Source organism: Stomoxys calcitrans, chromosome 3, assembly GCF_963082655.1.
Source record: "Stomoxys calcitrans chromosome 3, idStoCalc2.1, whole genome shotgun sequence".
NCBI lineage: Eukaryota > Metazoa > Arthropoda > Insecta > Diptera > Muscidae > Stomoxys > Stomoxys calcitrans.
Window position 1 is genome coordinate 64,367,501 of NC_081554.1, and position 17,489 is coordinate 64,384,989.

Sequence of the window (17,489 nt, forward strand, 5' to 3'; positions counted from 1 at the left end):
AAGAAAACACGTCGTGCACAGTTGTTGAAAGTGATATCAAAACACTATGTGCCAAAATTCATTCAAATCGGATAAGAATTGCGCCCTCTAGAGGCTCAAGAAGTCTAGACCCAAGATCGGTTTATATGACAGCTATACCAGGTTATAGACCGATTTCAACCATATTTGGCACAGTTGTTGGATATCATCGTGCAAAATTTCATTCCAATCGGATAAGAATTGCGCACTCTAGAGGCTCAAGAAGTCAAGATCCAAGATCGGTTTATATGGCAGCTATATCATTTTATGGACCGATTAGGACAATACTTTGCACAGTTGTTGGAAGTGATATCGAAACACTATGTGCAAAATTTCAGTCATCTCGGACGAGAATTGCGCCCTCTAGAGACTAAGAAGTCAAGACCCAAGATCGGTTTATATGGCAGCTATATCAAAACATGGACCGATATGGCCCATTTACAATTTCAACCGACCTACACTAATAAGAAATATTTATGCAAAATTTCAGGCGGCTAGCTTTACTCCTTCGGAACTTAGCGTGCTTTCGACAGACAGACGGACGGACAGACGGACGGACATGGCTAGATCGACATAAAATGTCGCGACGATCAAGAATATATGTACTTTATGGGGTCTCGGACGAATATTTCGAGTAGTTACAAACAGAATGACGAAATTAGTATACTCCCCATCCTATGGAGGGTATAAAAATATCAATGGTGATTATCCCCTCCTAATGCTGGCGACATTTGTAAAAAGTTCTCCCCAAAGAGGTGTAACTCTGCGATTCGCTTTTGGGACTCGCCTATAAAAAGAAGATCCCTTATCATGGAGCTTAAACATGAAACGGACGGCACTTATTATGTGTGAGAAGTGTACCCCTGTTTCTTATGGGCATGTTCGTGAATTTGCTTCACTGATAACTCTAAAATGGATTATGTACCGGCATCGGGGTTTTCTTTTATACACTCGATCTCAACACATCCTTCAGACTGTCAGACATTTAAACAATAAATACATCATGAGAATTATAGCAATTTTTTCCAAGTGTAAAGCCAAGAGGTGTGTTTGGCTATCGAATGTAAAAGGATAACATAAATAAAGTGAAGGATATGATGTGATGCAAACTATAGAACAAAAAGATGAATCCTACAACACCATCCCCGCCACCACCTCAACTCTTTGGCCTTTGAGAAAGGAAGCCTGTTGAATGGAGAGCACATTGAGACGATTATTCTTGGCCATGCCACATGCATTGAAATGATGGAGGTAAAAAAAAATTGTTTTAGCATTGAAGAATAGAAATGGAAATGAATCTGTCATTCGCAATGACTCGAGGAGTGACATCGCTTCCCAGCTATCGCCCCTTTATGGTAAAGAGCTATGGAGTGATAACAACGTCCACAACTACAGCCAAAGTGGAAAACATCAATTAATGTGTAAAAGGATAACGATTTCCGAAGACATACAACATTTTGCTGCTAATGAATTTCCGTCTTACTTGAATGCAGAGTTTGATAACAAAGTTTCAGTTTTCGCATCGTTTCTGCGTGACAGCTGTCAATGAGGTAATTTTTTTTTTTTGCATTAGAAGTGTCTAATTGAACCGTTTGTTTGAGATTATGATATTTTTTCAAAGGATTGTGTTTATTGTACATCAATGCTTTAATCCAAATAAATTGACAATGATTGCAAATGTTATTCATCGCAATAACAACGGTCAGCCTTGACTGTGTTCAGAACAAACGCATGCTGAGAACTTATTCGAAGAGCAGTCAGGGCAATGGACATATTGGACTTCTTACCCAACATGGCAACATTATTGGAATTTCGTTCGGAATGAAACTTTGAGTATACTAAGGTAATAAGGAAAAATCTTTTTGGTTGGCTATCCCCCATGGATCACATCCAGAAGATTCTGGGAACGATAAATTCCAATACGAGTATGAACTCATTGACACAAGTTTGTCTAAGGCGATGGAAGAATGGATTGAGGATGGGAGCAGCTCATACCATCGTGGTATAATCGAGGCGACGATAGGAAACCTGGAAGGAAGTGAAGAGGTTTCCGATCGGATACCTCAGATGAACCTTGAAGTCTAGTGCGACGCACTGCTGCCATCGGCACAGTCTTGGATTGACGGAACCCTAGTATTGACATCTGGAAGATCATGTTCCACGAATGGATCAAAGCTAGAGGACAGAGTGGGCCTGGGGGTTTACATTGAGAACTCAGGGACTGACATCTGTTTTAGACAGCCTGACCAAAATACGGTCCTGCAGGCGGAGATCCGGGCGATTACGGAATGCGTGGAGTGGTGTGGTGATAACGCGAGGACGTCGAGTGCGAAAATCTTTTCCGACAGTAAAATTACCTTAAGGGCAATAACAACCACGACGGTAAGGTCACGAACAGTCCTGCAGTGTAAGAAGGAGATTAAAGCCTTCTCTGAGGATGGGAAAATCCGCACCATTTGGGTGCCGGGCACAAACGGAGTAAGGGGAAATGAAAGGGCAGACGTTTTGGCGGTGAAGGCAAGAGGAACTTGGTTAACCCGAAGCCTTTCGTGTCTGCACAGTCCGAGTTAAGGGAGTGGGCGTCGAATGCGCATGCAACATTGTGGAACAGCGAAACGGTTGGTAGGACGGCGAAATTTCTATGGGGGATCCAGATGGTAAGAAGACAAGGCTTTTACTGGAAGGAAGCAAGAAGGTGGTCAGTATAGCTATTGGTATCATAACGGAACACATAGGACTACGAGCTCAAGTGATAGCATGTGTAGGGCATGCGGGGAAGATAATAAGACGTTGGAGCATTTCCTTTGCCATTGCCCGGCTTTCGCGACCAACAGATACCGGTACTTAGGTGGAGACGCAACATGAACCAACTTAGGGGAGTGGCATTGAAAACAATTAAGGATTTTGTAAGTAGCACGGAATTCCTAACCTAAAATTTTCGTTTTAGAGGTTACTATATAGTTTTTAGAGCGCACAACAAGCCGATTACTGGCTTAGGTGTATGTCCATAGTGGCATGGTGTGGATTAATATCTGCACCCACTTTTCAACCTAACCCAACCTAACCTACAAACGCCAATAGGGATAAAACTCAACCTGCGCCATGCACTGCGATACGCTGTGACTGTGTTGGGTCTCACGATGCCAAAGGCCGACTCGAATACATATTATCATCGAAGAATTCCTCTTTCCTACATTCTACATCCTTTCTAGTGACCCTCGGGTCCCATAAAGTCAAACTAGAGAACTGGATTATATGGATCCTATACAAAGTAAACGATCGATTCATGGCTCTTGACACCAAATGCCACATTTCAACCAAATCCGCCTTTATTAATATTATGACGATATTATTTCAAATAAAATGAACAATTTTATATGAGGGGTGATTTTTTAGCTATTATCTTTATTCGGTTTAAGCCGCTCACGCACTTTCCATGTTTTATTTCACTGTCAAATAACTTCAGGTTGGTCTATAATTTAACCAAGAATCGTCTTACAAACGAACAACGCTTGCAAATTATGGAATTTTATTATGCGTGCTCTGTTCAAAATTGTGTTCAGCGATTTTTGGCTCATTGGGTACGTAAATAAGCAGAATTGTCGATTTTGGAGTGACGATCAGCCAGAAGCATTGCAAGAGCTACCAACGCATCCAGAAAGTCACAGTTTGGTGCGGTTTATGGGCTGGTGGCATCATTGGACCGTACTTCTTCAAAGATGATGCGAGTCGTAACGTAACTGTGAATGGTGAGCGATAGCGTGAGATGATATCCAACTTTTTTTGCCCAAAATGCAAAAGCGTGACTTGCATGACATGTGGATTCAACAAGATGATGCCACATGCCACACAGGACGCGTAACAATGGACTTTTTAAGAGGCGAGTTTGGTGAACATTTTCTTTCACGTTCGGGGCCGGTCAATTGGCCGCCTAGATGATGGGCTATGTTATAGCTCATATCTATACAGAAAAGCTCGCTTCAATTGCCTTTTTCATGCCACCTCATGGGGGGACTTGTTTTGCGCCATTGAAGTTCCTCTCTTACCTTCAAGTCCTTTCAGTTTAAGCAAGAACGATGACAGATGATCGTGGTTTATATTTCCTACTTTGGCGATAAAGATCACCCATGCATGCTTGCTCTGTCTTTCAATAAAGTAAAGGGTGAATTTTTAGCTATTATCTTTTTGGTAACACTGGTTTAAACAGCTCACGCACGTTTCGTGTTTTGTTTCATTGTCAAACATCATCAGTTTGTTCTACAATTTAACCATGAATCGTCGTACAAACGAACAACGCTTGCAAATTATTAAAATTTTTTTATCAAAATGCGCGCTCGGTTAAGAAAGTTCATTGCGCTTCTTGTGTTCAGCGACGAAACTTATTTTTGGCTCAATAGGTACATAAATAAGCTGAATAATCGATTTTGGAGTGAAGATCAGCCAGAAGCATTGCAAAAGCTACCAATGCATCCCGAAAATGTCACAGTTCGGTGCGGTTTATGGGCTGGTGGCATCATTGGACCGTACTTCTTCAAAGATGATGCGAATCGTATCGTAACTGTGAATGGTAAGCGCTACCGTGAGATGATATCCACATTTTTTTTTGCCCGAAATGCAAGAGCGTGACTTGCATGACATTTGGATTCAACAAGACGGTGTTACATGCCACACAGCAAGCGCAACAATGGACTTATTGAGAGGCGAGTTTGGTGAACATTTTCTTTCACGTTCGGGACCGGTAATTTGGCCACCTAGATGGTGCGATTTAACGCCTTTAGACAATCTTTGTGGGGTTGCCGCATTTGAAGACAACATTGAAGCATTTTTTCATGAGATACCAGCCGAAATGTTGGAAAGAGTATGCCAAAATTGGACTAAGCAGACGAACCATTTGAGGCGCAGTCACGGTCAACATTTGCATGAAAAAAACTTCAAACATTGAATTATTGGGTTGCCCAAAAAGTAATTGCGGATTTTTTAAAATAAAGTAAATGCATTTTTAATAAAACTTAGAATGAACTTTAATCAAATATACTTTTTTTACACTTTTTTTCTAAAGCAAGCTAAAAGTAGCAGCTGATAACTGACAGAATAAAGAATGCAATTACAGAGTCACAAGCTGTGAAAAAATTTGTCAACGCCGACTATATGAAAAATCCGCAATTACTTTTTGGGCAACCCAATATATGGACCATGCTATCGATTCAAATAAAGATTTCATGGATTTTTTCTGAATTATATGAGCATTTTTTCGTGAGATACCGGCCGAAATGTTGGAAAGGGTATGCCAAAATTGGACTAAGCTGATGGACCACTTGAGGCGCAATCACGGTCAACATTTGCATGAAAAAAAACTTCAAACACTGAATTATATGGACCGTATAATCGATTCAAATAAAGACTTCATGGATTTTTTCTGAATTATATGTGCAGTTTTCTGAAAAGCTTTTTTATAGCTTTTAAAAAATCGCCCTTTAATTCCATGGGATATCCATGATCCAAGTTTCTTGACTTAAAAACGTGAAAATTTTTCGTTAAAATATTTCAGACATCCGCCTTAGGTATATATGTATGTCACTCAACGTTCCCACTAGTCCATTTGAAAACTTTTTCTTGATCACCAAGCTCAAATAACTCTCTCGCACAATCCAAAACTTATCACTTTCTATTTCTACCTAATATTTTTACTTTTCTGTATTAATTTCCCTCCACAAATAAACAAATCTTCCTTCTCCCATAACACCACATCCCATACAATTTTCCCCACCTCAATTTTGTCCAGGTAACCACATCTGGCGCCTTAAGTGATTATGGCAATTCATTGTCTGCAGCAGCCAAAAGAGGATTTTATTTCCACAAAAATCAATTAAACGATTCAATAATCGCTTGCGCCATAAGACTCTCGACGACTTCTTGGGTATATGTCTCGCTTACAATGGCCCAACTTCAAGGCATCCTTATCGCAGCAAGCACAGGTTAACAATAATCACCCACGTGATCGGCAACGTCGACTGCAATGCAGACAAAAATTCGAGTGTCTTGCCATCGGAAGACGCCGACATCAGTGTTATGATACTAACAATTCCTGGCAGCTTTTGTGCCACAAACATGGCCGCAGTGTCTTGTAAGCTCACACCCCCCGGGGCTGCAGAAATGTCTTGCTTTACAGGCTCCCACCTCATATGACGATGCCACGAGGCCACCACTTTAAGTCGTTGCCTTCTCTATACGACTGCTTTATGCGTGCATGTGCGCCACTAAGGGTTTGAGATACCACAGCTCTTGGGACGTCCTTACGGAATAGTTTCATTGTTTGCTGTGACACTTATCGAAGGCAGCATCGGTAACATAAGCTTTCACTTGCAGCATTGCAACATTTATTGACAGACAATACGTTTTGTGTTGTTGTGTGGCTGTTTCATATGCAAGCATCTCTGCTTCACCTAAGATGACTGCAAGATATTGACTTTTCTTGTTGCAATTGCCAAAGGGGGTTGCCGGCAGTGTTCATGCATAAATCCCATTGGAAATTTATGTTTCCATGGTACACAAGAAAGAAAGGCCTTCGCATATCATTTACTGAGGCATACATTTAAATCACAATAAATGGTGTAAAGAAGTAAATGCAGATTTAGGTTTCGCTGGTACCTCCACTGGCAAACACTTAGAACAATTGTATAAAAATTTTTATGTGAATTACAATCCTCACTTTGTGACCTTCTGTCATCCGTTGCCCTTAGGGCCTGTTCCTGAAGACTTAGTTCACATATCGCCAGAGGCATACCCACAGATTCAAGTTCCACTGGAATGTTGCAGGTAGTTCCCAGTCCCGCAAGCTTATCTGCTCTACAACTCCCTAGGATATATCTGTGGCCCGGTACCCACAACAGGAGAATTTTCAGCTGTTCAGTTACCTTGTTGAATGATCTGCGACAGTTTAGGGTGGTTTTTGATTTCAGAAGTATGTTCCCCAGAGATTTAATGGCTGCCTGGCTGTCTGAAAAGATATTTATGCCGACCGTCGTAATGACATTCCATCTTAGCCATTCCACCACTTTCTTAATTGCAAGGCTCTCCGAATGATACACACTGCAGTGATCGGGTAACCTTTTCGATATGATCAGTAATATATCTTTAGAGTACACCTAAAAGCCCACTTGGTCGTCTAGTTTGGAACCATCCGTATAAAAGTCTATGTAACTTCTATTACCAGGTATATCGTAGTTTCAATCGGTTCTATCAGGAATAACGCTACAGTACTTTTATCAAAAAGCGGCTCAGGTAGGGTGTAAACCACACTGCCTGGAACATCGGACATTGTAGTAGGGATAACAGTGATAACGACACCACCTAGCCGCCCTTAGGTGGTGTCGTCCTCAGTGAGGCTGTAATGCACAAACAAGCCATCCTTTAGCTTCGGAGGGCTTTTGAAGCGCCGTCCACCAGACCACAGCACAATATAGCATTATAAGTCTAACAACTGCAGTATATACCCAATGCATGACGCATGGTCTAAACCCTCAACTTTTGCCAACGGCTCTCTTGCAGGTGTTTAAGGCAAGAGTTGCCTTTCTTGCCCTTTCACAAAATGTTGGATTTGAAGTTCAATTTCCTGTAAATGGAACATTCTCTACTCCCAAGGAGACAGGTGCCACTGTAGGCAACTTGTATTTCCTTTTGAAGAGAACTACTTCTGTCTTGCACGGATTTACACCTAGACCACTTTCGGCAGCCCACTTTGCTGTTGAACGCAGAGGTTCCTGAATTATATCTCTTAGAGTCCTGGGAAACCCTCCCCTAACCCCAATTGCCACGTCATCAGCATACACGACCACTTTAAAAACTTTTTCCAAAGTAGAGGAGACAGTACACCTCCTTGAGGTGTTCCTCTGCTGTTCTATCTTTTTAGATCCACAGATCCCAAGCCTGCCGTAATGCATCTTTTAGTAAGTAAGTTATTAATAAACTTTCCTACTGTCAAGTTGATGCCTAGAAACCCCAAGCACACTTTAAACTTGAAAGCACCTTCAATGTCAAGAAATGCTCCCATTGCATATTCCTTGACAGTGAGAAAATCCTCTTTGTAGGGCTGTTTCAGTGGATTTGCCTTTACTATATGCATGCTGCTGCCGCGACAGGCGATCTCCAGAGATCTTTACCCTAGGAAATGTTTCTATCAACCTTTCAACCTTTCCTGCTTTTGGAATGAAAATGACCTTCGTGTCCTGATACAAGCACAGTATTTTACCCTAAGCCAAGGAACCAGTCTATTAGACACAGCTTTTAATTCAACCGGTGATACATCACCAGGGCCTGACGACTTAAAGGAGTGGATACTTCTTATAGCCCAAATGATTTTCGGATCAGATACAATTAACCTACTAACCTTCGACGAATGCATATCAGTGACAACCCCTTCCGACCCCACGTTGTCCATTGAAGAGTTTCCCGGGAAATGTGAATCAATGAGTAGTTCTAGTGTTTCCTCACTAGACACTGTCCATACATTCTCTGACTTTTGAATATACCCCACCGTAATAGGTCTAGAGAATAGAATCTTACTTAGCCTAGAGGCCTCAGATGTATCCTGCACGGAGCTGCAGAATTCCACCCAAGATTTTTTCTGAGCCTTTCTTAGCTCGCCCTTATATTTTCTTAGCTCATCCTTATAGATGTCCCCATCGTGTAGTGCTCTTGTGGCTTTCGCCCTGTTGAACAGTTTTCTACTGTCCTTCCTTAGACCAAACAGCTCTGGGGTCCACCATGGCAGTCGTTGTTTGCCCCTTGGTTTGGCCGGTAGGACATGCTGAAACAAGCGAGTCATTCAGGGCCTTCGTGATCCGCTTGACCATTATGTCTATATCCTCCGTAGTTTCCACTTCCTTTTTTGGTCTAGAAGGGATAGACGGTCAGAACTTGTGCCGAAATTTATCCCAATTCGCCTTTCTTCTGTTTAGCCGAGGGACTACTTCTGCAGTATTTTCTCCAAGGCTGAAACTAATATAACGGTGATCAGAGAAGCTGTAGTCATCCAACACTTTCCAGTCGAACTTCCCCAGATCTGGTGATGTGCATTAGCAACACTTCCTACAATGAGGCTCTTGTTCCCTGCAGAAGCGGCTTTAAGCAACAACTTAAGGTTTGAAGTCAGCATCTCTAAATCGTTTGTCATATAAAGGGAAGCCAGCCAATAATGAGACTTATTTATTTCAAGGCGGGCTACTACTGAATCTTCAGTGCTAAGTGACAAAAGAATACAGGCTCTGTGTCTCCTATTCCCCGTACCCTTGAGTAGTTCAAATCCCGGAATTCTTAGTCCACGAACCATTTCTCCACACACCCATGGTTCCTGAATAAGAACAACGTCCAATCCCCCTGCCATCAGGAGGACCTTTAATGCCGCCGAAGCTGCCTTACAATGGTGAAAGTTTATATGCAGAAACCGGACCATAGTCAGGATTTAAAACTTTTACCACTGTTAAGTTAGCTTCGTCTTCTGATTCCGCCAAGAGTTCATCCTCACAAGATTTGTTAGATCTTGTCATGATGAGCTTCCATATGCATCCAGGGGCAGGTGAGAAAGCAGTGGAACCACTCTTCCTCAGGACACTGGACTGTGGATGATTCCTACTTAGATGTTTCACTAGCTGCTGCTGTCGAAGTACTTTTTGAGTTTCGTTCTTCCCCCCTGGCGCACACCTTGAGCCCAGTCCAACTGGATGACCTACCCACACAGAGCTTGTCGGGTCCCGTTTCGATGTCATCCCCTCCTGTCTCAATTGTGGCAGGGGGATTTTCAGTCTTTTGCAATCCCCTATACTTAAGCGATGTGGTCGATAGTTCCTCTCGGCAAGTCTTCAGCAACAACTGCTGAGACGTCTCCTGATTCCCCAACCCCACCGCTTCTATAGACCTTCAGTATCAACTTGTTGAATCCGTAGGATACAACCCCTTCAGACTTGTTGAGGTCTGCGAGACAGCCGGAGTTTAGTACGAATACTGCAAGTCTCCGGTCACCATCAGCCTCATACAACCTACCAATCATCCGTCATCGGTGGTTGAAGATTGGAATTACATTCCCTTAGCCTTCCAAGTATGGATTCAAGATCTGAGGGAATCCTTGGTATCCAAGCATCCGCCATTGGTCGAGAAGGATTATCTTTATTCTTGACTAAATCTAGTGCTGCGCCTAATCAGATCTCATCAATCTTTTTTAGCGCACAAAGAAACATTTTAATTGAGTGTGGATCCCCGAAGGCATATAGTCTGTATCGGCCCCGTTACCAGCTTGCATCGTCACAAACTGAAGGAGACCCAGGAAATATCGCCAGAATATCAGAGTATACTGATGACAATCCATAGGCTATCCCACTCAAATTATTCCTAGGTATGCAGCCTTGTTCTTCTCCATTGTTGACAACTGCCATCAACAAATGTCCTTAGCGCCATTTGCCATTCTTGAATCCATCTTATTAATGTTCGCCCAAGGTGACCGCAGCCTTTTGGCTGACTGCGGTGCATTTTCCGAATCTAGACGTGTAGTCTTTGGGGTAGCCTGTGGAGCGAGAGTCATGGCAAAGTACCGCACAAATGCCGACATCATTAGAAGGAAAAACCACCGTTGAAAAGTTTTTTTCAGATGTTCTCGCCAGGATTTGAACCCATCCGTTCAGGGTCATAGGTGGACATTCCAACCTCTGCGTTACTGTGGCCTCTGAACATATTGTCACATCTAAAACCTCCTCCCTAATCCTATTAAAAAAATAAGCGGTGTTACCCATACTAAGTGTTATTAGATCCTTAGTATTCAAGAATTCTGCCGTGGCTTGGTCGCACTTATTAATGTTGGTACTACCCCACAAAATGTGGTGAGAGTTCGCATCGCAACTATTAGTACCCCATGAAAGTTTATAAAAAGAAAAAAAATTTCCCCATAGAGATGTAGCACTGCGACACGCCGAGCTCGGTTATTTCAAGCAGGCTCCCTATCATTGTGCTTAAAACTTTAATCGGGCAGCTCTCATTGATATATGATAAATTTACCCCTGTTCCCTAATGGCATGTCGATTGGAAAAGTTGCAGTTGGAAGTCTTTCGAAGGAACCTTTTTCGAGTTTTTGTAGCGAAAATAAGCTTCGCAGTAAAAAATTCCAAAGTACATTTTCCTTATCAAAAGAACAATAGTGACAGACATTCCTTGTAGAACAGCTTATAAGTTATACGGACCTGGGGATGTAAATCAGTCTCAACTTTTAATGGGCCATGTAATTCTTGGCTTCGCCAAAATTTCTCCGAAATCGACAAATAAAATTTCAAAACTAATTTTTAGATCTAACATCGTATGCTGCAGCACATAACCGTACAGCTCACGGTTGTTGTGTCAACTACGTTACATGGCAAAACAACCAATACCCTTTTGGTAACAGTTTCCGTTTCCTTTGTTATCTCCACCCATCCACTACAGTTTTGAAAATTTCGCTTTTACTCCTGTTTCAATCATTTGCACATAAAAGGACAATAAGAGTAGTACTTAGAATTTGTCCATTATTTCTTTATGCTGCACCAGCAAGGATATCGTAGGTGTTCGATATCCTTGCAGTTCATTTCTATCGCATTCCTTTGTTAGGTCACACGTTTATGGGTGTTTAGTTTTATTGTATTTTTCAGTTTATAATTCCAATAGATTTTCTTACCAATTGTTTCACCGGATGTAGCATTGAAGCTCTTACGGTACTCACGCCAAGTGTTGACAAGTGCTTGGTGCAGCAGCACCAGCACCAAATCGTAAAGGATCAAAAAAGGAAGCGCCAGTAAGCGAGGCAGGCATTCTGATTACAATGGCTTGCTGTTTCAATACAGGAGTATCTTTGCCCTTTTTGCTTACTTATATATGTTTGTCCTTTTGCATTTTTAAGCAAAAATGTTCTAACAATGAATGGCAACAATATCAATTTAATGCCATCACACGAGCTTCCAAGTGCTGCAGTAACTTGAGTCCTTAGCAAAATGAAGGCACTGAAAGATACAGGGCGAGAGAGGGCGAGGGTGGATGCAACAAAAAACAACAACGAAAAAACTCATCGATGAAGTGTTTAGATGCCACAGAAGAACATACATAAGTGGCAAAAAAGTGTATTTTGCTCGATAGCAATCCTTTTAGACGACCAGGATTGTAGATACGGGCCCTCCTTGGGTTGACTACAGCAAATGCAAACGTTTGCAATTTTCAAGTGGATGGAAGATAATCCGATGAGGATATTTTCTGCAAATTATCAACATTTTTCAAGGACCCCATTATAAGGCAAAGAGATGGTTTGAATTTTCAAAAGCTGTTGAACAAATTCACCACCACCAATGCTAGGATTTAGCGGTCTGCTAGAAAAAATGAAAATTAAAACTTTGGATATTGAAGAAACAAGTAAAAGCGTGCTAAATTCGGTCGGGCCGAATGTAGGGAACCCACCACCATGGATTCTGCTAAAAATTTATACAAACCAGCAATAATTTATACAAACCAGCTTCTAGGAACCAAAGAAAGATAATCTAGAGATTGGTTTATATGGGAGCTCTGTCAGGTTACTGACTGATTTGGAGCGTACTTAACACAGTTGTTGGAAGTCGTAATAGAACACTACATGCAAAATTTCAGCCAAATCGGACAAACACTGCAGCTCCCAGGGGCTCAAGAGCTCAAATCGGCAGATCGGTTTATATGGCAGCTATATCCAAATTTGAACCGATATGATACATTTGCATTCCCCAACGACCTACATCAATACTAAGTATATGTGCAAAATTTCAAGCGGCTGGCTTAACGCGTTCGACCTCTATCGTTACTTCGACAGACGGACATTTATTGTTTCCATCGGACCACTTTCGGATATGGGTGGCGTTTTTGGGTTAAGGGGGAGGGTCCGCCTCCACCAAAATTATAGAGCCTATGTTTCCTTCCAGCCAAACGTACACAATCTATGAAAATTTAAAGAAAATCGGTTCAGCCAAGTATCAAATAGTCATAACGGCGTTTTTGAGGGGTGGCTTGACCCCAATACTTCGATCTGATTTTCTTTGCCAGATTCGAAATCTACTCCCGAATACCTTTCATTTGGGCCCCATATTGAAACGAACGTCCCACATGTCTGTTTGGGGCAGTTTTAGTGTTGGGGTGGCCCGATGGGTACTTAGACTCAAATTTTAATACCATATTCGAATTCTCCTCTCTAATACCTTTCATTTGATACATATATTGTCTCGATCGGTCCACTTTTGATTTTGGCTTGTGTTTTGGGCATAAGGGGGAGGATCCGTCCCCCGTCCGATACCGACAAATTGTATAGCCTATGTTTCCTTCCAGACCACCCTACACAATATGCGAAAATTTCCAGAAAATCGGTTCTGCCGTTTTTCAGTCTATATGGAACAAACAAACCGAGTCCCGAATATCCGTGATCGGCTAATGTGCCCAGTTTTGGCGTTTTTGTGGGGGGTGACCCCCTATACTTCGAATTGTATGCCGGATTCGTTATCTACTCCCACATATTTTTCCTTAGATACCCATATTGTCCTTATCGGTCCTCTTTTGATTTTGGGTGGTGTTTTTGGGGTAACGGGGGAGTGTTCGCCCCCTTTCGTTATCAACAAATTAAAAAGCCTAGTCCTACTTCGTGACCATATTCGTAATCTCCTCCCAAATACCTTTCATTTGAGTCCCATATTGTCATGATCGTAAAATAAGCCTATTTTAAGGGGTTATGTGGCTGGGGCGGCCCCCAGGTACTTGGAACCAACTTTTATTATGAAATTCGTACTCTACTCTTGAATACCTTTCATTTGAATCCCATACTGTCCCAAACGGTTCACTTTTATTTTTGGGTATTAATTTTGGGGTAAGGGGGAGGGTCCGCCCCCCTTCCGATATCAAAAAATTGTATAGCCTATGTTTCCTTCCAGACCAACCTACACAATCTGTGAAAATGTCCGCCTGTCTGTTGAAATTACGCTAAATTACAAATGCAAATTTCGCCCATGAACATTCCACTAAGGAACAGGGGCAAACTTCTCACATATCAATGAGTGCAGTCCGATTCAAGTTCAAGCTCAATGATAAGGGACCTCCCTTTTATAGCCGAGTCCAAACGGCGAGCCGCAGTGCGACACCTCTTTGGAGAGAAGTTTTACATGGCATAGTACCTCACAAATGTTGCCAGCATTAGGTGGGGAAAATCACCGCTGAAAAATTTTTTCTGATTGTCTCGCCAGAATTCGAACCCAAGCGTTCAGCGTCATAGGCGGACATGCTAACCTCTTCGCTACGGTGGCCTCCGGGTTAAAATCACGATACAGTCTTTAAAGACAGAGATATTGAGCTGAAACATTGCACTGATTCCTTTTTGTCCATAAGCAGGTTAAGTTCGGGAATGGGCTATATCTAACTATATCTTGATATAGCCCCATATAGATCGATCTGTCGGTTTAAGGTCTTAGGTCTTAGTCCCGTAAAAGCCACATTTATTATCCGATTTTGCTGAATAATGGGACAGTGAGTTGTGTTAGGTCAGTCGATATCCTTCTATAATTTGTCCCCGAACAGTCCAAATTTGGATATAGCTGCCATATAGTCCGATCTCTCGATTTTTGACCCATAAATGGCGCATTTATTGTCCGAAGTCAACGAAATTTGGGACATTGAGTTGGGTAAAGGCCTTCGACATCCATCTTAATTCTGGTTCAGATTGGTCCTGATTTGGAGATAGCTGCCATATAGACTGATCTCTCGATTTAAGTTCTTGGGCCCATAAAAGATGCATTTATTGTTCGATTTCGCCGAAATTTGGGACATTGAGCTGTGTTTAGGCCTTTGACACCCTCTTCAATTTGGCCCAGATCGGTTCAAATTTGAATATAGCTGCCAAATAAACCGATCTCCCGATTTATGGTTTTGGGGCCATGAGAGTTATGTTAGGCCCTTCGATATCCTTTCTCCAATTTGTCCCAGATCGGTCTAGATTTGGATATAGCTGCCATATGGACCGATCCGCCGAGTTAAGCTTTGAGGCCCATAAAAGACGCATTTATTGTCCGATTTCACCCAAATTTAGGACAGTGAGTTGTGTTGGGCCCTTCGACATTCTTCGTTAATTTGGACCCTATCGGTCTCGATTTGGATATAGCTGCCATATAGACCGATCTCTCGATTTAAAGTCTTGGGCCCATAAAAGACGCATTTATTGTCCGATTTCGCCGAAATTTGGTACATTGAGCTGTGTTTATACCTTTGATATCCCTCTGCAATTTGGCCCTGATCGGTTCAGATTTGAATATAGCTGCCATATAAACCGATCTCTCGATTAAAGGTTTTGGAGCCATAAAAGGCGAATTTATTATGCGATTTTGCTGAAACTTGGGGCTGAGAGTTGTGTTAGGCCCTTCGACATCCTTTTTTCAAATTGGCACAGATCGGTCCAGATTTGGATATAAAGGGTGATTTTTTTGAGGTTAGGATTTTCATGCATTAGTATTTAACAGATCACGTGGGATTTCAGACATGGTGTCAAAGAGAAAGATGCTCAGTATGCTTTGACATTTCATCATGAATAGACTTACTAACGAGCAACGCTTGCAAATCATTGAATTTTATTACCAAAATCAGTGTTCGGTTCGAAATGTGTTCAAATTTTGACAAATTTTGTTCAGCGATGAGGCTCATTTCTGGTTGAATGGCTACGTAAATAAGCAAAATTGCCGCATTTGGAGTGAAGAGCAACCAGAAGCCGTTCAAGAACTGCCCATGCATCCCGAAAAATGCACTGTTTGGTGTGGTTTGTACGCTGGTGGAATCATTGGACCGTATTTTTTCAAAGATGCTGTTGGACGCAACGTTACGGTGAATGAACACATTTCGAACCGAACACTGATTTTGGTAATAAAATTCAATGATTTGCAAGCGTTGCTCGTTAGTAAGTCTATTCATGATGAAATGTCAAAGCATACTGAGCATCTTTCTCTTTGACACCATGTCTGAAATCCCACGTGATCTGTCAAATACTAATGCATGAAAATCCTAACCTCAAAAAAATCACCCTTTAGCTGCCACATGGACCGATCCAAAATTTAGGAGTGTGAGTTGTGTTGGGCCCTTCGACATCCTTCGAAATATTTATATCATAGTGGCGTTTTCGCAATAAATTCGGTTTAAGTACAACAAATCAACATACCGTACGGCCCTTGAAGCCTTCATACCTAATATGCCTTAAAAGTCTTCTTTCCAAAGACGAGACGCGTCCCATAGTGGTTGGTATGTGTTGCGATCTCTGGTTTTCCTTTTCCATTTGCAAAGAAAATCTCCGATCAATGAGCTCGTCTAGAAAGATAAATACACAAACATTTTAGAATTAAATGATCTTCGCCCTAACAGGCAAAAAATCTTGTTTTACTCTCCATAAGATTGGGGTATACTAATTTCGTCATTCTGTTTGTAACACCTCAAAATATGCATCTACGACCCCCATAGAGTATATATATTCTTGATCGTCATGGCATTTTAAGTTGATCTAGCCATGTCCGTCCGTCCGTCTATCGAAAGAACGCAAACTTTCGAAGGAGTAAAGCAAGGCGCTTGAAGTTTTGCATAAATACTTCTTATTAGTGTAGGTCGGTTGGTATTGTAAATGGGCCATATCGGTTCATGTTTTGATATAGCTGCCATATAAACCGATCTTGGTTTTTCACCTCTTGAGCCTCTAGAGGGCGCAATTCTCATCCGATTAGGCTGAAATTTTGCACATAGTATTTTGATACCACTTCCAACAACTGTGCTTAGTATAGTTCAAATCGGTCCATAACCTGGTATAGCTGCCATATAAACCGATCTTGGGTCTTGACTTCTTGAGCTTTTAGAAGGCGGAATTCTTATCCGATTTGACTGAAATTTTGCACATAGTGTGTCGATATCACTTCCAACAACAACTGTGCGAAGTATGATCCAAATCAGTGTATAACCTGACATAGCTGCCATATAAACCGATCTTGTGTCTTGACTCCTTGAGCTTTTAGAAGGCGGAATTCCTATCCGATTTGACTGAAATTTTGCGCATAGTGTGTCGATATCACTTCCAACAACTGTGCTTAGTACAGTTCAAATCGGCTCATAACCTGGTATAGATGCCATATAAACCGATCTTGGGTCTTGACTTCTTGAGCTTTTAGAAGGCGGAATTCTTATCCGATTTGACTGCAATTTTGCACATAGTGTGTCGATATCACTTCCAACAACAACTGTGCGAAGTATGATCCAAATCGGTCCATAACCTGGTATAGATGCCATATAAACCGATCTTCGATCTTGACTTCTTGAGCCCCTAGAGGGCACAATTCTCATACAATTTTACTGAAATTTTGCACATAGTGTTTTGATATCACTTCCAACAACTGTGCGAAGTATGGTCCAAATCCGTCCATAACCTGATATAGCTG